The sequence below is a fragment of the Armigeres subalbatus genome, chromosome 3, assembly GCF_024139115.2.
Source record: "Armigeres subalbatus isolate Guangzhou_Male chromosome 3, GZ_Asu_2, whole genome shotgun sequence".
NCBI classification, from domain to species: Eukaryota; Metazoa; Arthropoda; class Insecta; order Diptera; family Culicidae; genus Armigeres; species Armigeres subalbatus.
In genome coordinates this window covers 6,881,601-6,904,778 of record NC_085141.1, presented here as the reverse complement: position 1 = coordinate 6,904,778, position 23,178 = coordinate 6,881,601, and the positions used below count along the sequence as shown (strand labels likewise).

General features: G+C 43.8%; 1 protein-coding gene and 2 long non-coding RNA genes across 3 annotated transcripts in view; all 3 read right to left on the bottom strand.

The window, feature by feature from the left end:
- Positions 1-23,178, bottom strand: part of LOC134220720 (uncharacterized protein CG43867-like) — an 840,013-nt gene that overhangs the window by 539,494 nt on the left and 277,341 nt on the right.
- Positions 8,055-9,211, bottom strand: LOC134227961 (uncharacterized). Its single transcript, XR_009983803.1, has 4 exons — positions 9,011-9,211; positions 8,790-8,954; positions 8,627-8,722; positions 8,055-8,565 (listed from the first exon to the last, which is right to left on the bottom strand). It is a non-coding gene; the product is annotated as an uncharacterized LOC134227961 (long non-coding RNA).
- On the bottom strand, positions 16,690-17,795 carry LOC134221215 (uncharacterized). The gene is made up of 4 exons (XR_009982264.1): positions 17,651-17,795; positions 17,430-17,594; positions 17,267-17,362; positions 16,690-17,205 (listed from the first exon to the last, which is right to left on the bottom strand). It is a non-coding gene; the product is annotated as an uncharacterized LOC134221215 (long non-coding RNA).

The window sequence follows — 23,178 nt, the reverse complement described above, 5'->3', positions numbered from 1 at the left end:
CTTCGATGCCATGAACTCAGCGCCGGCCAGATCACGAGCTGTTTCGACCAGTGGGTTGGTATCGAGCTTCGTCCATCGATTCTGCTTCCGTAGAAACTGGTTAAAATGGTAGATGGTCAGCTGTTTCTGCCCCAACACGAGGAACACCGTATCATTTATTGTGTGCTCAATGAACCGGGCGTTTATGCCATCGAAGTTGGTAGCGGAAGTCACAATCAATAATTGGTGTGTCACGACATGTTCGAAATGGTTCGCGATGGAATGATCTTCCACAAACATCAAAGAGCATGAAGCGAAGCGTGCTGCCCAAAGGAAGCTGCGAATGTCGGTAATGACAGTCATGGACGTCGCAGAGTTCGTCATGTACAGATTCAAAGTACGCTCCAATGGCGGGGAAAGACCGTTTTCGAAGTATACTAACTCAGGATGACCAAACGAACAAACCTGGGATTTTGAATGGTACAGCTGCTGTACGAGTTCGTCGTTTAGTTGACTCATTACAATGGGCAATAGTTTTAGAACAAGCAAAGCTATTCTCATGTTGAAGTGTTTCTTAATTGAACACACTCTTGTCACTGTTGAATCGGTAACAACTGTCATGGTGCACGTTCAAAAGCGCATTATTTATTATAATCACCAGTTTATTCCGTGGGAGGGATATTTATTATCTAACTTCAGGGTACGTATAGTAGCGTTATCAAACTTACTCAAACAAATAAAAAAAATAACCTTTTATATATGTGACGCACTAACATTAGTCAATACTGCGCTGTTGTGTGATTGAAATACTTTTTTCTTTGCTTCATGCTCCATTAATTTACTTATTAAATGCTTATTTGTTTGAATAAGTTTGATAACGCTACTATACGTACCCTGAAGTTAGATAATAAATATCCCTCCCACGGAATAAACTGGTGATTAGAATAAATAATTTAACGTGGACCATGACAGCACCATGACAGTTGTTACCGATTCAACAGTGACAATAGTGTTTTCAATTAAGAAACAGTTCAACATGAGAATAGCTTTGCTTGTTCTAAAACTTTTGCCCATTGTAATGAGTCAACTAAAAGACGAATTCGTTCAGCAATTGCTCCATTCAAAGTCCCACATTTGTTCGCCCGGACATCCTGAGCTAGTATACTTTGAAAACGGTCTCACCCAGCCATTAGAACGGGCTTTGCATCTGTACATGGCAAACTCAACGACGTCCAAAACTGTCATTACCGACATCCGAAGCTTCCTTTGGGCAGCACGCTTCGCTTCATGCTCTATGATGTTTGTGGAAGATCATTCCATCGCGAACCAGTTCGAACATGTCTTGACACACCAATTATTGATTGTGACTTCCGCTACCAACTTCGAGGGCATAAACGCCCGGTTCATTGAACACAGAATAAATGATACGGTGTTTCTCGTATTGGCGCAGAATCAACTGACCATCTACCATTTTAACCAGTTTCTACAGAAGCAGAATCGGTGGACAAAGCTCGTCAGCAACTAGTCGAAACAACCCGTGATCTGGCAGGCGCTGAATTCATGGCTTCGGAAAACAATGCCATGGAAGCATTGTTTGCTAACTTCGTGGCAACACAAATGAATGCGACTTTGGTGCAAAATCCGGTGAAAATTGGATTGGTTTACACGCAGTTTATGGTGGCTCATGGAGGATTGTTCCATCAAATCTACATGCATCGAACTACTGGATTGCGTGCTTTAGTTCCTAGACTCGAACAGCTCAAACCAATTATCTATGTTCTGGTGGATCCATACGACATACAGACATGGGCGGCCTATACAATTCTTATCTTGGCAATCGCATTTCTCCGTATGTGCTGTTCTCAGCAAATCAGCCTTTTGGGGTATGTGAGGAGTATTCAAGAAATCCTTGCCTGGACTGTGTTGAGCTCCCACATAAATTTCCATCGATTACTGGAGCAAGTCAGTGTTGGTATTTTCAAACTGCTGAGTGTGGTTTTAGTGACAGCATACGAATCCCTGGTCATATCGTTTTTGCTCAATCCACGTTTTTATCCGGAACTGGACTCCATTGGACAAGTGAACGAATCCTGCTGTTGGATGTTTTCGAATATTGTTAAACTTTTAAATTTCCGCAATTTGGATGCGTGTCAATCAGTGTTTAAGAATGATAAGTACGTTCCAACAGCGCTCGATCGTGGCAAGTTTGAATGTTATTTGATCGACCCTACTTTCGAGAGATTAGTTGACGACTTTATGAGCCAGGAGAAGATTGTCAAGTACTACCGATGGGCAAAGGTGCAACTGCAGCCGTATCCCATGTTGGCAGTCACTGTCGGAGGTGTTGGAATTCACAACAAGATTAGTTTCTACGCCGGAGTGTTTTTTGCTGAAGGTGCATTTTCAGGGCATCAGAAGCGTACGAGTCAAGTCAGGCCATGGAACACGATGGAGACAAGCCGGTTAAAGTGGAGGACTTATCTTTGCTGTGGATAGCCTATAGTGTTGGAGCTGGACTAAGTTTAATGGTGTTTGTTACAGAACTGATTATTCGACGCACATCTTCGTATTTCGGGTAATATTGTTACTCTTTTATGTGCAGGGAATGTACACGGAACTGACACTTGTATTCCTTCACCACAGTTTGCTTCGTAGCCAACATTGGAAATTCCACACTGACAGCCATAAGGGTAACCACGGAAAGGAAAGAGATAGATGCAGACACGGACAGTTCCATAAACGAAAAGCAGAAGAAAAGAGACAACTAGCCTAGAAACGGAATAGGACAATGCTATAGCAACAGTTGAAAACGGGTTATAGGGCAAAATTAATTCTTTCTGCTTTCTGAAATCAAATTCAAAAGTTTCACAATATTCGAAAACATCCGACAGCAGGATTCGTTCGCTTGTCCAATGCAAAGTTTCTGATTATAAAGTTGCGCAAAGGGGATCTTCTTACACTTATTCTGAATGCTGCTGTTGTTATTATGTTGGCAACTTCATTTTCGTCCAACCCTTCAAGTGACTTCACGGGAATGTGAAGCTTTTTAATTCGATAACCAAGTCATCAACAGAGTGCAACCACGTGAGTTTCTTGTGTATAGTGTTTTGAAGCTGTTTCTAGAACAAATTTAATACATTCCAATTCTTGCGTTTTAATTCGCCAACAATCTTTATTTTAACTTTGCTCGCTAGGTAGACGGTTTGACAGGTCAATAGGTAGATTTGGCTTCACTCTTTGCATAACTCTATATATAATAGACTCTGGTCCAATGGAGTCCAGTTACATATATAAACAAATAATTGGAAAGAATAAGTTTTGGCTTATACATCCATTTCAAATGTTGGTCTAGAATGATCGCCTTCTGCGCATTTGGAAAAGTAGTTGGTTTTCGATGATGTTTTGAGTTAAAAAGTATTAGTTACCAATGTTTAGACAAAAAAATAGCCATCTTTTGACATAAATTAAGTTCTACTTCTAAAATATACAAATTATCCCAGCTCAAAAAGTTCACAACAATTATCTCGTTATATAAAATGGATGAGATGGAACGCAAAACTGTCTTTCATCTCTGCAGATGAGAACAATCTCTTCTGTTGCTTGTATTTTTTGGCATTTTTGGATTTAATCTGTAAACATCTCTCCAACTACGCTTTTATCTTATCAAGGCACTTGAGACATTTCTTTACTCCTACCGATCTCTACGCACAAGTTCTTGAGAAATCAAACAGCAAATTATTCTTGCACTTAAATAAATCATACCAAGGTCAAAATTCACATAGAAAAACTCAACTTGACCCAGTAGGCTCCATATTTTCCAAAAATCATTTTAAGCCACCATAAATGTATGAAATAGAACACGTTCATGATTATGAATGATTATGATTTGAGAAAACATCGATCCTCAACCTCAATGAGACATTTGTTATATTTGTCATATCATTGAACAACTCCAACCTCCGGTTTTGGTAACTATTCAAATGAAACCAGTGGATAACTCATCAGTTTTGAGTTTAAATTATAATGGTAACAATTTTTGTAAACAAATATCCATGTCACGAAATAAACTGGTAATGAAAATAAGTATGTGTTGACGAACAACCATAAACGATATCAGCATGGTTTATCAAGTCAATTGCAACCGATTCATCAGTGACAGGAGTTGTGTTTCAATAAAAAAAACCTTAACATGAGAATAGCTTTGCTGGCTCTAAAACTGCTGTCCGTTGTAATGAGTCAACAAAACTACGAACTTATTCAGCAATTGCACCATTCAAAATCCCAAATTTGTTCGCCCGGACATCCTGAGACAGTGTACTTTGAAAACGATCTATCCGCACCATTGGAACGTGTTTTAAACCTATACATGGCCAACTCAACGACGCTCAAAATTGTCATTAACGACATCCGACGTTTTCATCGGACATCACGCTTCGCTTCATGCTTGTTGATGTTTGTGGAAAGTCATTCCATCGTGAACCATTTCAAAAACGTCTTGACACACATATTATTGATTGTGACTTCCGCTGCCGCTTTCGACGACATAAACGATCGAATGATGATGAATGAATGAATGAATGAATGCAACTCTGGTTCAAACTTCGGTGAACACTGGAATAGTCTACACACAATTCATAAAGGCTCATGGAGATTTGCTCCATCATATCTATATGCACCGAACTACTGGATTGCGTGCGTTAGTTCCAAAACTCGAACAGCTCAAACCGATTATCTATGTTCTGGTGGATCCATACGACATACAGACATGGGCGGCCTACGGAATTCTGATCTTGGCAATCGCATTTCTCCGTATGTGCTGTTCTCGACAAGTCGGCATTTTCCGGTACATGAAGAGTATTCAAGAAATCCTTGCCTGTACCGTGCTGAGCTCCCGCATTCATTTCCATCGATTGCTGGAGCAGATCAATGTCGGCATTTTTAAACTGCTGAGTGTTGTTTTAGTGACTGCATACGAATCGTTGGTCATATCGTTTTTGCTCAATCCACGTTTTTACCCGGAGCTGGACTCTATTGAACAAGTGAATGAATCCTGCTGTTGGACGTTATCGGGTATTGCGACACTTTTAGAATTCCGCAATTTGGGTGCTTGTCGATCAGTGATTAAGATTAAAAATTACATACCAACAGCACTGGACCGTGGAAGGTTTGAGTGTTATTTGATAGACCCTACTTTCGAGATATTGGTTGACGCCTATATGAGCCAGGAGAAGATTGTCAAGTACTACCGATGGGCAAAGGTGCAACTGCAGCCGTATCCTGTGTTGGCAGTCACTTTCGGAGGTGTTGGAATTCACAACAAGATTAGTTTCTACGCTGGAGTGTTTTTTGCTGAAGGTGCATTGTTCAGGACATCAGAAGCGTACGATAGAAATGAAGCCAAGGAACACGATGGAGACAAGCAGGTTAAAGTTGAGGATTTATCTTTGCTGTGGATAGCGTATAGTGTTGGAGCTGGACTAAGTTTAATGGTGTTAGCCGGAGAACTGATTATTCGACGCAATACAAGATAAATTGGCATATTAGAGTGAATCAAATTTTGAATTTTTCGCTCCCCATTTACTGTTTTAATAATTCCCCTTTTTTAAATCTTTATTTTTGTGATTTTTATAATTACAAAAAAATCATCACATAATAATCCTCCTAATTTTTAGCTAATTTGGTTGAACTTTTACTGAGCATTTCTCTCAACTAACCTTGCTTTTGAATATAATAGTGCATTACAAAACATCTTACATGAAAAGTGAAATATAGCACTCAAAATTCGAACAATCGGTTGGTTGCTGTTACTAGTTGTAAATGCTCAACAGAGCTCAAGAAGCATAAATCCGATCATCTCAGAACCCGCATTTGAAACGGAAGAGTTGATTTTAGCCGTATTTTCTTTAAAGTGACGTACAATTAAATGGAAATGATTGCGCCGTTATCGATCCGAACAGCATCAGTAATGGCCGTCGGTGGTGGTTGCTGCAGTCAATTTATTCGCCGCGGTAGCTTACCAGCTTTTTACGCAGCTAATGCTATAAATTTTGAATCACTCCTTTTGACATTCGCCTCGTCCACTATAATTTTCATGATTGGATCGAAGTGTGCTCTGCTATATTTTAGAAAAAGTTGTGTCCGTTAATACATACATTCAAAAAACATAAATTTATGAAAACATGCAAACTTCTGAACCCAAATTTAATAAACTTCCGCCCATTCCGTTCTGAATGCAACCTTCCTACAATCTCCACTAGAATGAAAAGAGGTCATGTTTAAACTGCAGTTTTGAGATTCTTAATCTACTGAGCACTGACGCTCAGAAGAATAAAACATAGAGTATGTGAACATTTCGTTAACTACATCTTTCACTACCCCAGCTGTTTATTTCTCTAATCGAAGAGTTTATGAGAGATGTGATGGCTGGTTAATTAATGTAGTTATGAAGAAGCCACAGCCGAATTAATCAACTGCGCAATATACAAGTGAACCAAATAATGAAGCATGCTGAATAGTAATCTGAGTGGTCATAGTAGGAGGAAATCAATTTGATAAATTTTCAACGCAGTGCGTTATCCAGAATTTGGTCTCTGAAAATACGCTTGTGACTTTGTTGTACACTGCCCTTATTCGCATAAAAGTCCCATGTCAGTTTCGTTGACTTGAGTAATTTGCTGTTGAATTTATCAAACTTGTTTTACATGGAGAAATACAAAAAAATCTAATAAATTGAGAAAAAATTGGTATCTTTCCAAAAAATTGACATAATATTCTTTATCCGTATTTATCCGTGTTAATTGTCCCACAATTAAATAGACCATACTTAAGTTTATTTCTTGTGTAAAAGAGTACCTATCAAAATCTGGAGTCTGATTTTTATGAGAGTAAATATCAAGATGAGACAACAAAAGTGGAATTTGTATTAAAATTTCTAGAACAAAGCCTACTATTTTATCAGTTTTTCTTAAACAGAAGACAATTTTAAGCTAATTACTGAAAGAAAATCAAAATCGTCAAAAACTTACGTGGGACTCTTATGCGAATCCTGGCAATATTATAGTCACCTTTCCAACCTCGTGCTTCTTGAGTTTCACTGAGTACATACATTTTGTTATTAATACGGCAAAATTAGCTTACGTCTGAGTATAACGCAGTGTTTCAACTTGCCCCGATTCGCGGGGTAAACTGAAACGATGCATATAAAAAAATAATTTAAATATAAAAAATATTTATAAAAAAGTTTGTTAAGGTTGCTCATTTTTTATGTATAATATTTGGCCCGAGCTAGCAAACACCGCAAACGGATTCAAAATATATCAAAGGGTGATTTTTTTACAGCACTTCGAATTTCAACTTTGAAAAAACCGTTTCAACTTGCCCCGGTGTACCTTATTTATTTATCTTATTTTATTTCATCTGACAAAAAATGTCTTAATGAAATAGGGATGTGGAAAAGCTTCTTTGAGATAACAATGTGCTGTACGGAAAGTGTTAAAACACATCTTTAGATTCATCTTCCAGTACTCCATCAGGTGTCGTATCCATGTCGTAGACCGAGAAAAAAAGGCGACATTTCACCTAATTCCGTTGCGTAACATACACACCAGCCGTATTCGGAAGGCGTTGGGCGTGGAGTTGAAGTCGAAAGCACTATAGGACTCATTGAAGCGTAATGACATGTACCGAACAGGATCGTGCAGTCCGTAATTAACAACACTTGGAGGAAGGTAAAGGATGTTTCTGGTTCGTAATGGTCGTTCTGGTGCATACATTTGAAGGGCAGCAAGCGTTTCAGGAGAACAGACTTCATCTACAAGAATTTTCGCTAAAACAGCTTGAGCTATCGATCTTCTACGCTCCAGAGTGTCTAATCCCAGTAGCTGACATCGGTGTTCATAGGGCGGTAGGTTAACAGCGTCGTTGCAAGAGAGATGGCGTAGGGCGTAGCGAACAAATTTCTTTTGTACGGTTATTGCGAGTTTCCTGTCGAGGGGGATAGCAACCTCAGACAGTCCCGGAAAGCTCAAGGAATTGCGCTCAAAAAACTGAAAACAAAACTCCACAAATCAATTTAACCATACATGAAAGCTTTATTCCTTCGATCCATCTTCTCCTAACGGAGCCTAATCATCCTTCCATTCCTACTTTCTCTCTTCTTCCTATCAAAATCAAGTCCTTACATGCTAATCATATTTCCTACTCACGGTACCAGCTACACGGGGCGTCCCCCAGCTCTGGCGTCGTGAGCATCCCCGCACGATCCCATAATCAGCAACCAATCTGCGTCGATCGCACCTGCGCGATGTCTCGATGCCGAAACTCCAACGTTGTCCCTCACTCCAACACTCCACCTTCGATTCCTGATGTGAGTGGATTCTCCAACGGTGCTTCGGGATATCTCGGATCGGCCACGCGTCGTGCACCCGTTGTCTTTACTCGCGTCTGGAGATCGGGTAGATGGGTACTCTCCGGCAATCGAGGAGCGGATGTGTGTCCAAGCGAATTCCGTAACTGTGTCGTCGGTCCACAATGACCACCGTCCGTGAGTCAACCGGATTTCGATCGAGTTGGCTCAACAACAAAACCCTGTGGAATCCAATTCACGTTAGAAAAACTGATTGCCTCACTATACTCAATCAGAACCTACCCAGAGGGGTCTTTTTTCGGTTCTCGTGGATTCCGAGCTGCTCCAGTAACTGACCGCTTCGAGCTTTTGTTACGACGGTTTAGCTCCACGCGGCGACTGAAAAGTTGCACGGTCGTTTTAGGTTAGGGATTCTTTTTCGAGACGGGATCTTTGCTAGAATTACCTGGGGAGAGTTCCTTCTTCTCAAATTCGTTGGTACGTCCGGCTTTGAGAAGCTTTATGCCCGCCGCCGATTCTTCTTGTCCCTTAATGACGACCGATCGCTCGTTTCCCGGGGACTCCCGGTTACCGACTCAGATGCACGAGGTTAGGTACACCTTTGTGAATCCTGCGAAACAATCCGCTGTTGAAAATCGTCGGAATTTCAAATAGCCACTAACTCACCTTCGAATGGTCACGAAAAGGTAGTCTTCAGCGAGTCGATTTGTGCCTAATCACACGTTTTTCCACGCGAAACGTTTTATTTCTCGCGAACTGATTCGCACCGCGTGTGGACGAGAGATCAGCAACGGGCGAATAACTTCATCGCTGTCAGTTTGTTTATCTCGCTGTGTGCGTGCAATCGAACGCCGCGTCAGATTGACACTTGCCATTACGACTATAGGCCTTTTGTTCGACTGCAGGGGTGCGCTGTGCGGGCTTCGTTTAATTCGACCGTTGGCTATCAGTTATGCGGCAAACCGTTATGCGGCGGAAGACGTATCGTAGTTTTGGTAATGATACAGATGTTTTCTGATGTAGGCGTGCAGGGTGCTTTTCCCTTGATTTACATGTTTTGATTTTTTTTAACTTTAGTCGTAACGAACCTAATTTTGATGAACAATACTAAACGTAACACAACTCTACCGTAGCGGAAGAATTTTTCATAAATCGGAGATCAAACGATTTATGAAAAATTCAAAAAATGCTTCAATCATCCTCCTAGGATGATGGTCAGAGACAAATCGGTCAACTAAACTCTTGAGCAGACCTCAAGTTACAATCGGTTCCTTAACCTAACTCAACTATATGCGCAAGCCTAGACTGCTTGCCAAATCTTCTTCACAACATCGAATAACAGCTTTACTGTACAACTAATCTCATAATCCCGCCAGCTGCTTCTGGCAGAATCTTCGACCTCTCAAATCGTCTCTAACCAAAGTCCTTTCAAGCTTCCACAAATCCGAACCAAACTACGGCAAAACATTCAAATAGGATTTAAGCCTATTGTATTGACTAAAATAGGCGAAATCACACACAAATCTAAAGAAGCTATATTTACAGACTATTTACAAGGACAAAAATGGTTCGTATTGGTTTTGTTTGAATACTGAGAAAAGACGCATTTACTCGACTAAATTGTCACGAGGCCGGGAAATAGGGTTTTACCGCGCCCTGGGTCGCGTTACCATTCATGACAATCCCCAGTGCTTTAACTCTTGGCCACGCATACGATTTTAATGGATATACTTTTGCCACTTTTAGCTCTGTGCGGTGTGTCGACGAATATTTGGTGGAACGGCTCGATTTCTCTCGATCGGCTAACGGCCTAACCACCGTGCTCATGATGGCGGTCTTCGGTGCTTCTTCTCTCTCCCGTTTGGGACTTGTCCTGTTCCCGGACAACATCTTCTTGCTTTTCTCTCTCCTCCTGTTCCCGCATAATCGTTGTTCCCCTGCGCCGGATAGTGGCCGTAAGCGTCAACCCCCGCCGAACAGATTTTTGGTCTTCGACTCGAGGCTTCAACTCCTCCTACCCAGGAACTGATCTGCTCTTCTGTGGAGTCCCTGCAACCCGTTGCCAGTTTACAGGGTACGATTTCTCTCGCTTCGTGAATGGCGCACGGTTCATTCCCTGGCGCGATGGGAATGCTGGATGAACCGAAATTTCTTGCCTGTCTGGATCGCCAGTTGTGCGACCTGCTCTTGTTTCGGGACCGTTTGTCCCCCACTCCTCCACTCTCAGTACTGCACAGTCGTTGCTCCCTTGCGCCGGATAGTATCCGTAAGCTTCGACCCCTGCCGAACGGATTTTTGGTCCTCGACCCGAGGTCTCCACTCCTCCTACCCAGGAACTGAACTGCCGTCCTGCAGAGTTCCCTGCAAGTTTCCAGTTTAACAGGGTACGATTTCTCTCGCTTCGTGAACGGCGCGCGGTTCGTTGTGGCTCATTCCCTGGCGCGACGGGAATGTTGATGAACCACGTTGTTCGGCGACCGCTTTGGTCTTCCTCTGCGTTTGGACGTTGGTCTTCCTCCGGTTGTTGCTATGCCGATTGATTGTCGAGGTGGAGAGGTAGTTTATTAAAGTTGTTGCTCATCACACCTGACTGTGCCATTTATCACGCTTGGCGACGGATTTTCGTGAGCGCAGTGCTCCTGGTCCACAGACTCTGTCTGCTTACATAGCTTGATAAGGTTTTGGAACCTCGCTCGGTTGAGCGGAATCCGCTAGTTCCTCAATCGGTCTGGCGAAAGTGAAGAGAAATGTGTTGCTGTTTCTTCACTTCCTTCGTCGTCGTTGCTCCCAGTGATTGGTGTTTTTCAGCAACCCTTGATTCTGGTTGGCAGGCATTACCTGCGTACATAGCTTGAACATTGCCGCTTAATCGGCTTTGATGTCTTTTGCATGGAATCGACCTTTCTTCCCACTCAAAACGTCCTCTAACAGGTACACATTTGTTCCAAGGGCTTCCTTCACAATTGCCGGAACAAACTTCGGCTCTAGCTTGCTGTTGATTTGGTCCGCCTTCGATGAAAGGATGAATGTCCGGCGCCAAACCAGATCTCCGACCTTGAACGCCACCGCTCTCGTGCGTAGATTGTATCGCTGCTTCGCTCGCTCGTGGCTGTTTTTGATCCGCTCGATGATGAGCTTCTGAATACGGCGTATCGTCGACAATCTCATCTCCTGGGCGACCTTTGGATCCTCCCCCGTGTTCAACGATTGCTGTGTGTAGAGGTCCGTGTGTAGCAGCAGGTTACGTCCGAAGTTGGCTTCGTGCGGACTCACACCCGTTGCTTCGTGTTTCGCTGCGTTGATCGCCGCTGTGATAGCAGGCAACTTGTCATCCCATTCGCGATGATCGCCGTCGAGTAGCGTCCGAATACAAGTAACCACGACGCGATTTACGCGTTCGGCGTTGTTCGCTTGTGGCGAATAGTAGGCGGTCTTCATGTGGCCGATCTTGTGCTTTGCTAGCCAAGATTTGAAGACCATGGACTCGAACTGCTTCCCATTGTCCGACAGTATCAGCCGAGGACGTGAGAACTTCAAACATACTTCTTCCTCTAGAAACTCCACCATCTTTTGCGAATCGGCTGTGCACATTGGCTTGACGATCACATACTTGCTTACCCAATCCACTATCACTAGCAACACTGTGTTCCCTCGCTTAGAGCGCGTGAGTGGACCCACGAAATCGATCGATATCATCTCCCAAGGAATCTTCGCCGGCTTGGGCTTCCCCATTTGTGGCATCATCGTCACGCCGGGCGCCTTACAGGCTTTGCAAGTTGCGCAGTTCCGCACGTAGTCTCTGATCTCCTGCTGCATCTGCGGCCAGTAGTAGTGGGCTTGTAGTTTGTGCCAAGTTTTGTAGAATCCGAGGTGCGCAGCCGCTGGCTCGTCGTGGAATCTCCGGATCAGAAGCATTCTTTCTTCTTTGGGAACAACTTGTTTCCATTTGTGGTATACTGCTCCGACTTCATCCTTGCAACGACAGTTCTTGAACAGGGTGTCATTTGCGATACGAAAATCCGGAAACTTGTCTCCTTCACTATTTACTCTATCCACCAGCTTCTTGTACCACGGATCCACCACTTGATCCACTGTGAAAACGGCTTCGGATACTATTCTCGAGAGCGCATCCGGTACTACGTTGATTGAGCCTTTCCGGTAACGAATCTCGAAGTCAAACGCGTTTAGCCGCAGTAACCATCTGCTCATCAAAGCTGTAGGATTTTTCATTGACTTGAGGTAGCTGAGTGCTGCATGGTCGCAGTACACGATGAACTTGATCCCTTCCACGTATGCTCGAAACTTTTCGATTGCTCGGATCACCGCCAAACACTCTCGCTCCGTGACGGAATATCTCCGCTCCGACGCTGACAGCTTTTGCGAGAAGTAACTAATCGGATGTTCTTCACCGTTGATATCTTGCGTCAGGACCGCCCCGATGGCAGTGTCACTGGCATCGCACGCTATCGCGAACGGTTTGGAGTAGTTTGGCATGGCCAGCACCGGCGCTGAGACCAGAGCTGCTTTCAGTTTGAGAAACGCTTCTTCTGCTACGGGAGTCCACCGGAACTTTACCTTGGCTGATGTCAGGTTTGTGAGTGGTGCCGCTAGCTCCGAAAAGGAGGAGATGAAGCGTCGGTACCAGTTACATACTCCCAAGAACCGCTGCACTTCCTTCCTTGACGTCGGGGTTGGAAACTGAACTATAGCTTGGATCTTCTCGTCATCTACTCGCCAGCCTTGCTCGTCGATCATGTAACCGAGGTACTTCATGCTTTTCCTGCAGAACATTGATTTTTCCGACGATATTGTCAGGTTCGCTTGACGCAATCGGCGGGCTACCTCTTCCAGCAGCGCGACATGTTCCTCAAAGGTTTCAGAGCAAATGATGATGTCGTCTAGATAATGGAACACTAGAGGTTCCAGATCGGCGAAAAGGTGCGTCATCAGTCGCGCTAGAGCTTGACTAGCTGTACACAGTCCAAACGGAACGACCTTGAACTGGAAGTGTCCGCGGGATGGAACCGTGAACGCCGTCAATTGTCTCGAGCCAGGGTGTAGCGGTAACTGCCAGAACGCATCCTTCAGGTCCACCGACGAGATGTATTTGCTGCTTCGGAGATTGTTGGTGATTGCTGCGATCTGCGGAATAGGGTAACCTTCGTTTACCATGATGGAGTTGAGATGCCGGGCATCCAGGCAAACACGATACTGTCCCGTCTTCTTCTTGACCGCTACCAACGGGTTGTTCCACGGGGAAAACTGTGCCTCCTCAATAACATCGAGCGCTATCATTCGGTCGATCTCCTTGTTCACCTCCTGCAGAACGTACGGCGACATAGGATAATCCCTTTGCTTCCGCGGTGGCGCATTTCCGACGTCGATGCGGTGCTCGTACAGTCTCGTACGTCCCAACCTGCCTGCTTCCGCTTTGGGGAATTTCCGGATCGCATGCTCCAGTCGCATTCTCTGTTGTGATGACAGCTGCCTCATCTCATTTTGCACTCCAACACTTGGTTCCTCTTTAGCCGCTTCTACCTTGCAGCATACCGCTTTAACGCCATACGTGTCCCAGAAGTCCATTCCAAGGATGATACAGTCCGGGATAGAGGGTACTAACAGTACTGGTAAAACTTCGTTGCGGTTATTGTACACGATCGGAAGGTGTACGAAATTGGAGATAGCGTGCCTCGTACCATCCGCTGTTTTTATTCCGCCTATAACTGTTCCTTTCTGCAAACCGTATTTCTCCGCCAGGTCGACCATCTTTCCTCCAAGCAAGGAGCAGTTTGCTCCGCTGTCTAGCAGCGCTGTTAGTTCGTCGCCCAGCACCGTTACGACTGCATGTGGGTGGTTGTCATTTCCGGGATTGACGATGATTGAGTCTAGGTTCTGGAATCTTTCGGAGGGGTGTCCGAAGGGTTGCGGAGAACTGTTCCCCTCTATTGTCGGTTCCCCGCTTGACCGTTTCCCGCATCTGCTCGACACGTGAAACAGCTACGAAGTGAGTAGCCTTTTTGTCCGCATCGATAGCAGAACAGAATTGCTTGCGGTTTTGGGCAATCCATGAACCTGTGACCGTCTTCGTCGCAGTTCCAGCAAACCATGATTGGCCGTTGGTTGCGCGGAGATTCCTGCTGATCCTCGTGGTAATTATTCTCCCACCTGGCTGGCTCCGGCTGCCGTCGATGGCTTTGCTGAGGAACGTGGTCTAATGCTTCTTCGATGTTTGGAATTTGCCGGCGCGTTTGCCCGTTCTGTATTCTTTCAGAGCGATCTAGTAGTTGCTGTGGCTGCCGTTGTTGATACTGCATGAGTTGCTGCCTCCGTGGCTGCATTCTGGGCTGTTGTTCACTTCCGAACTGCTGACGTGCTTCTTCGGATCGACGAACTCTGTCCACAAATCTGGGTGGCTGATCGTTCCGCGTTGTGTTGCTCGGACGCCAGGTTTTGCTCTCCAGGTTCAGCTTCAGCGCGTTGACTTGCTCTATGAGATCATCGATGCTATGCTGCCAAGTATCACGTGATTCTTCTTCCTCTGCTTCGTATTGTGGAATGTTTTCCTCTACTTCTACCGCGTGAACTCTGTTGTAGCGGTGTGGTTGTTGTTGCTGAGCAAGCGTTGGCACCCTGTTGACGGTTACCGGCGTCGCAAAGTTCGGCTCCAGAAGCGCACTGTGCGGAATTGGAATTCGGCGCTGTCTGTTCAAGAGCATTCGTGTTTCGTCGTACCCGGTGCAAACTTCTACCATTTCCTCCAGTGAACGCGGCCTTGCTGCCGTAACGATAGCAGCATAGTTCTCGTTCATGTTCTTCTTCACCAGGAAGAAGTTTTCTTCCTCTGGAATTGGCGGTTCCACAAAGCGAAAAAGCGCCGAAATGTCGCGAAAATATTTCGCGAACGACTCTTCCCTTCCTTGGAATCTGAAGCTAGCTTCCAGGCGAAGAATCTGTGAATAGCCACTGGGCAAGAATTCTCTTCGGATTTCCCGCTTGAAGTCGTTCCATGAATGAAGCAAGCGTTGAGAAGTTGCTCGTGCATACCAGTCGATCGCGTCCTCCTGCAGCAGATGCTTGATGGAACTCAGCAGCGTCGCATCACTCATGCCCTCTGACCTTGCAAACGTCTCGACTCGATCCAGGAAAACGTTGAGCGATGTCGTGTCTTTGTCCCCACGGAACTTGAACGGCCAGTTGTGCACAGCCTTTTGTATCCTTCTTTCTTCTTCTCGCATCGGTCGTGGTTGTTCTCGGCGAATGAGCCGATCCAGTTCATCCCGCATTCTGCAGTACTGCTCTCGAATACGGTTCTCCCTGTCCTGCATCTCTCTCATCCTGCCTTCTAGTCCTTGTGCTTCACTTTCCGGGTAATTCCAGGCTGCACGATCTCTCGAACGGTAGGGAGGGGGAGGGGTGCTGCTTCGACGGCCTGTATTTACTTCTCTTCCGTTCTCATGGTCGTGTGCTTGGAACGAACTTGAAAATAGTTGCCCGCGTTCGTTTCCGCACGAAAACGAATTAATTTGTGGTGGTCGGTCCGACATCGGTGCCGGAACTTCCAGAATAAAGTTGTCAGCAACTGGGATGGTTGCATTCTCTGCTCCTCCAAAGGCTCCGTCTTCTTCAGCGTTGCTTCTGCGCACTGCGCCAGTCGACTGTGTTTTGTTCACTGCACTGTTACTTCTTGCTACACCATTCACTGCACTTGCTCCGTTCACTTTGCACAATAACAAATTGACTTGCATGATGAGCCTGGAGTGCGTTTCTTGCAATTCGACCGGAGGACGGATCAAACTTAAACGGTCGCGATAGTGTGTAAGACGCGTTCGAATTTGATTTAATGCTGTACTATCGGCTGAGCGAATGGCCGATTCTGTACTAATGTGCAATTGGTGAATTTGAGCTTCACAATGCTCGATGTTTGATTGTGAGCTCATTATGTGGTCTGAGCTAGTGGGCTTCCTATCTCTCAAGGTCTCCTCTTGAACAAGTGCCTTGAGACGGAGGATTTTACCTCGATGGGTGGTTGGACCTAGGTTGACTACGTGGCGTAAAGCTAACTCGTAGGTCACCTCTTCGTCGGTCAAATGCGTGTAATCCATATCGATAATAATGCGTAAGAGTTAAAGTAAAATTTGACTATCGTAGGCTGGATAATCAAAACACAAAACCAAAATATAACTAAACAAACCAAAAAATTTCGCTAAACGGTAGTAATTATTGTGGATTTTCAGTTGGGCGCCAGTATTGCGAGTTTCCTGTCGAGGGGGATAGCAACCTCAGACAGTCCCGGAAAGCTCAAGGAATTGCGCTCAAAAAACTGAAAACAAAACTCCACAAATCAATTTAACCATACATGAAAGCTTTATTCCTTCGATCCATCTTCTCCTAACGGAGCCTAATCATCCTTCCATTCCTACTTTCTCTCTTCTTCCTATCAAAATCAAGTCCTTACATGCTAATCATATTTCCTACTCACGGTACCAGCTACACGGGGCGTCCCCCAGCTCTGGCGTCGTGAGCATCCCCGCACGATCCCATAATCAGCAACCAATCTGCGTCGATCGCACCTGCGCGATGTCTCGATGCCGAAACTCCAACGTTGTCCCTCACTCCAACATTCCACCTTCGATTCCTGATGTGAGTGGATTCTCCAACGGTGCTTCGGGATATCTCGGATCGGCCACGCGTCGTGCACCCGTTGTCTTTACTCGCGTCTGGAGATCGGGTAGATGGGTACTCTCCGGCAATCGAGGAGCGGATGTGTGTCCAAGCGAATTCCGTAACTGTGTCGTCGGTCCACAATGACCACCGTCCGTGAGTCAACCGGATTTCGATCGAGTTGGCTCAACAACAAAACCCTGTGGAATCCAATTCACGTTAGAAAAACTGATTGCCTCACTATACTCAATCAGAACCTACCCAGAGGGGTCTTTTTTCGGTTCTCGTGGATTCCGAGCTGCTCCAGTAACTGACCGCTTCGAGCTTTTGTTACGACGGTTTAGCTCCACGCGGCGACTGAAAAGTTGCACGGTCGTTTTAGGTTAGGGATTCTTTTTCGAGACGGGATCTTTGCTAGAATTACCTGGGGAGAGTTCCTTCTTCTCAAATTCGTTGGTACGTCCGGCTTTGAGAAGCTTTATGCCCGCCGCCGATTCTTCTTGTCCCTTAATGACGACCGATCGCTCGTTTCCCGGGGACTCCCGGTTACCGACTCAGATGCACGAGGTTAGGTACACCTTTGTGAATCCTGCGAAACAATCCGCTGTTGAAAATCGTCGGAATTTCAAATAGCCACTAACTCACCTTCGAATGGTCACGAAAAGGTAGTTTTCAGCGAGTCGATTTGTGCCTAATCACACGTTTTCCACGCAAAACGTTTTATTTCTCGCGAACTGATTCGCACCGCGTGTGGACGAGAGATCAGCAACGGGCGAATAACTTCATCGCTGTCAGTTTGTTTATCTCGCTGTGTGCGTGCAATCGAACGCCGCGTCAGATTGACACTTGCCATTACGACTATAGGCCTTTTGTTCGACTGCAGGGGTGCGCTGTGCGGGCTTCGTTTAATTCGACCGTTGGCTATCAGTTATGCGGCAAACCGTTATGCGGCGGAAGACGTATCGTAGTTTTGGTAATGATACAGATGTTTTCTGATGTAGGCGTGCAGGGTGCTTTTCCCTTGATTTACATGTTTTGATTTTTTTTAACTTTAGTCGTAACGAACCTAATTTTGATGAACAATACTAAACGTAACACGGTTTCCAATCCAAACTCTCTGATACGGGCTCCAAATAACTGATCCAAATTCGACAATCGATCGAACTAGTGCTTTCAGGCAAAAAGGGTCCCGAAATTCATCGGCGATCCTAAAGATGAATCCTAATTGTTTATTAGCTCTAGTAACAACATCCGAATAATGCGTTTTGAATGTAAGAGCTGAATCTAGCATAATACCAAGATCCCGCACTGTATCAACACGCTGCATTGTTAGATCGTTAATTGTGTAATCGAAATGAATTGGGTTTTGCTTTCGGTGGTAACTTATCAAATTGCATTTTTGGATACTCAGCGTAAGGAGGTTCCTGCTGCACCATTCGCTGAAATCGTTGTAGCTGTAGGCAATCGGCATGGTGTCTGATAACAGCAAAATACCTTGACATCGTCGGCATAGAATAGCCTGCATCCAGAGGGAAGGACGAATCCAAAGTCGTTCTATAAAATTGAACAGCATGTGGAATGTTCGGATTGTGCCGATCCAATGTTTACACAGAGTTTGCAGTTTTTCAGATACGAGCCGAACCAATGTACTAAATCTGGAGAGACGCCTAGCTTTATCAGTTTCGCAAGCAATATACAGTAATCAACTCGATCGAAAGCAGCTTTCAGATCTGTATAAACTGCATCCACTTGGGCTCCTAGCTTCATATTACGCAGGCACAACGATACAAATGGAACGAGATTAGTTGAGATCGACCTTTTAGGGTAGAATCCATGCTGATCAGGTGATACGATTTACAGGCAGCAACATCAAGTCCTATTAAAGGCTCAGAAGCTTCGGATACTGTACAGTTAGGAAGTGCATCATTCACCAAAACTAAGTAGAGTAGTCGGGAGTTGCGGTTCACTATCGCATTGATTTGCGCCAGACGATGTAGATCAAAGCCGTTGAACAGCACACAACACTGTGTCGGCATATGGGATCGCAAGTAGTCAATTAATAGGAGCTCGTTATTAGTGACATTCCAAACCAGTCCAGCTTGATTATAGTCACCATACAGGAGGGCCAAGTCGTTGTTGTTCAATCGGGAAAATACTGAACCGATCGAATTAATGTGATTGTCGATGTACACCATGTCATGTTTACCATCTGGAGGATGATACATTGCATTGCACCGATACTAAACCTACGATTGGATGCTGTAATCCTGACCCAAAGTTGCTCAACTGATGTACTAATAACAGCGGTGTCCAAGCAACAATCTGACCGCTTAGATACTGCAATTAAAATGCCACCTCCACGTGTCTTCGTACTATTTAAAGATTTGCGATCGTTCAGAAATACATTGAACTGAGTACCGAATAGTTGTGTGGAATGTATTCGGTCATCGAGCCAAATTTCAATGAGAACCAGAACATCATATTCCGATAACGTAGCAGCCGTGGAGGAGTAATCAGTTTTGTTTCGTAATTCACGCAAATTCTGGTAGTAGACCAGGAGACCATTAGAACCAATCAGAGGGGTTTCGCTAGACTGCTGGGAAAGGCTAACATTTCCAATGCAGCCTTCCAGAGCCGAGGCTGTCGGGGGTACATTGCATGGTATCACTCGATCACTTGTTGCTAACGATGCATTGTAGCGAACAGGATTGTTCAAAGGCTCGGATTGAAGTACCGTAGTGCTGCTACTATTAGACGAGGAATAACTGCAAACGGGACGAATATCAGTGCTCGTTAATGTCCTAGGATTACAGTACTTGCCTAGGACAGCACGGTGAGAAACCCCATCACCAAATCCGAGCACAGGAACGTATGACTAGAATCGACATCAGGAATTGGTGAACGTCGAAGCTCGACTGTGCCGGGTGGCTGAGGGGTTCCCATAAGGCTATTTGAAGCGCGTTCCTTTGATGAACTCCCCAAGCAACACAAGTTCAACAAATCTGGTTGCAGTAACCATATAGTGACTGAATCCGGTCATATATAAGTTACTGTGATTGATGAGCAATATGTGTGCTTCTCAGGTCAGATGAGGACTAGAGTCGATGCAGCTGCTATCGTCGCCAAACGGGCTTTCGCTAGGATCAGGGCGAGATTCAGGGATCGAAAGTTTGCTTAATACATTGTACTTGCCTTGCCTTGCCTTCACCAAATCCGAACACAGGTACAGAACGGCTTAACTGACTCGTACAATGGTCAGGAAGAGAGGCATTACAAAACTCGCTGTGTCGGGCGGCTTAGGGGCTTCCATAAGGCTGTTTGAAATGCGTTCCATAATTGATAGAATTCCATTACGACAGGGGTTGCATGTGAGTTCAACGGCGATGTTAGATTGTCTCGTGCCGTTGTCAGTATCATAACCGGAGCTCCTACTACTGCGACGGGGTTGCCAATACATCCAGTGATGGGAGTCCGTTGTCGAGTCGTGGGACTTTGGATGATCCCCAAAAATCCCGTTCAGATCGCAGATTCTCGAATTCCCGAAAGAAAATCCCCTTCGGCCAAATTGACGGATCCAATGCAGTGTGCTTCAGTTCTTTGTCGATCCCAACTTTAGACAAGAAGAACGCAAATTGCTCGAGATCAGCATCTTTCCGAACAAGCTTTCGGACATCGACTTGATTATCAATTTGTAGGCAGTTTTTAATCAGTTCCGAAATGTCGTCCTCATTCACGTGCGGAGCAATTCGGGATAAGTAGATCCAGAATTTTTCCGGTTGCCTTGCAATGGTATCCACAGTCAGACTTCCCTTTTCAACGTACCACCAATCAAATTCACATCAGGGCGAGATATCGGCGTGTTCCTGGAAGCAGTGTCACGGAGTCGCTTAGTGCTAGGCCACGGTCGGATGCGAGTTAGTCCGGACGAGTCAATCTTCTTGTTATTATCCACAAGTGACTTGGTCAGTTCTTTGGTTTCCAAACGTCGTTTTTCAGTTCAGCTAAAGATTCATTGATCGAATCCGAAATTGCAGTTACTACATCCATATTTGGCCTCTTTAATCCAATGCATTTCGAATGCACCGACTGGTTGCAAAAACCACCACATTGTAGGAATTCGATCGTCTTCACCGGCTTAGAGCACTGGTAGCAGTTTAAATCCATGGTGTCAGTAGCCGTCAACAGATGTGTGCGCAGCGTAAGTAAAGCTTTGCTTCCAGAGGGATTCCTGTAGGAATTAACGAATTGAGAATTTTTTGTAAAATGTTTTCTAGGAATTTTCGGAGAAACTTTTGGTACAGTTTCCAAAGGAATTTCTTAAGAAAGTCCTCCGCGAATTTATCCGAGATTTTTTCCAGAAATTCCTTCAGGGATTACTATGGATATGTTTATCCACAAAGTCTCGAGATAATCCTGGAATTCTTCCCAAAACTCCTCCAGCAATTTCTAAGAACTTTCTTCATCAATCCCGGAGAACCTCCCGAGAAAAATCTTTTATGGATTTCTGGAGGAACTCTTCTAAGAATTTTCTAAAGAAATCATGGAGAAATTCCTCTACAAATTACTCCAGGAAGGCCTCTGAAATATCTCCAGAAATGTCTCCACTAATTACTGCAGCAATTCCTTCGAAAATTCCTCAAAAAGCTTGGAAAAAAATCCGAGGAAATTCTTAGAGGATTATTCGAGTAATATCCGAAGAAATTCCTGGAGAAATTTTGAGAGGAGTTTCCGAGGGAACTCCTAAAAGTATTTCCTGAGGTGGGTTTGAACCCTTTTCTTCCCATAGTAGCTGTAGAGCTTCATCAAATTTTGCACCATCCAACTTTCATCGAATTGTTGCAATAACGAAGAGCACTATTTTTTAGCACATCTTTGTGGTTTGAAATAACAGCTGATATAATTAATTTTGTGTAAAAATATTGAAACTATTGGAAACAACCAAGTAACTATTGATCAACAATCATAAACTTTTTTTTGTTTTCCACTAATTTCACCAATGCCAAAAAACTTTTGCTCTAGAATTTTTCGCAAAGGTGATTCCTTCCGATTGAAATCTTTGGAAAAAGTCGTGGGAAGTCGTGGTGGAATTTTGCGATGAATTTCTAAAAAGAATTTTCTCTGGAATTAATAAAAAAAAATCTACTAATTAATGGATAGCAATAGTTCTAATTCCCTAACAAGAAATATCTGCTGGAAGGATTTCTTAGGACATTTTCAGAGATTTTGTTTTAGTCTTAGAGGAGTTGCCGAAGAAATCCCTGGAAGATCTACTGATAGAATTTCTGAAAAAAAAAACTCCAAAAATTTTCTATAAAAGTTGCTGGAAATATTTTCGTGGAAAGTAATTCCTGGAAGAACTCTTGGAGAATGTCTTGGAGCACTTTTCGTAGTAATTTTGAAGCAATTTATGGAGGAATTCTGGGAGGACTTTCCAAAGTAATTCTTGGAAAAAATGTCGGAGAATTTCCTAAACAAACTTCCATTGACAACCGTCTAAGACGAGTTATGTACTTTCCATTTAATAGTTTTGTTTTCATGGCTTGTTATGATTCGAAGAGGTTTTTGCCTCTCTTTTATCGTTGTTCGTTATCTATTGAGAGCGATTTCAGCAATCCCTGAGCATTTTCCTTGACTTTAGAGCATCTGTTCCTTACAATATTTCTCTTATTTGTTTTATTTGCCTTACTTGTCTAATTTGTCTTATTTGTCTTATGTGTCTTACTCGTCTTATTCGTCTTATTCGTCTTATTTGTCTTATTTGTCTTATTTGTCTTATTTGTCTTATTTGTCTTATTTGTCTTATTTGTCTTATTTGTCTTATTTGTCTTATTTGTCTTATTTGTCTTATTTGTCTTATTTGTCTTATTTGTCTTATTTGTCTTATTTGTCTTATTTGTCTTATTTGTCTTATTTGCCTTAATTGTCTTATTTGTCTTATTAGTCTTATTAGTCTTATTTGTCTTATTTGTCTTATTTGTCTTATTTGTCTTATTTGTCTTATTTGTTTTATTTGTTTTATTTGTCTTATTTGTCTTATTTGTCTTATTTGTCTGATTTGTCTTATTTGTCTTATTTGTTTTATTTGTCTTATTTGTCTTATTTGTCTTATTTGTCTAATTTGTCTTATTTGTCTTATTTGTCTTATTTGTCTTATTTGTCTTATTTGTCTTATT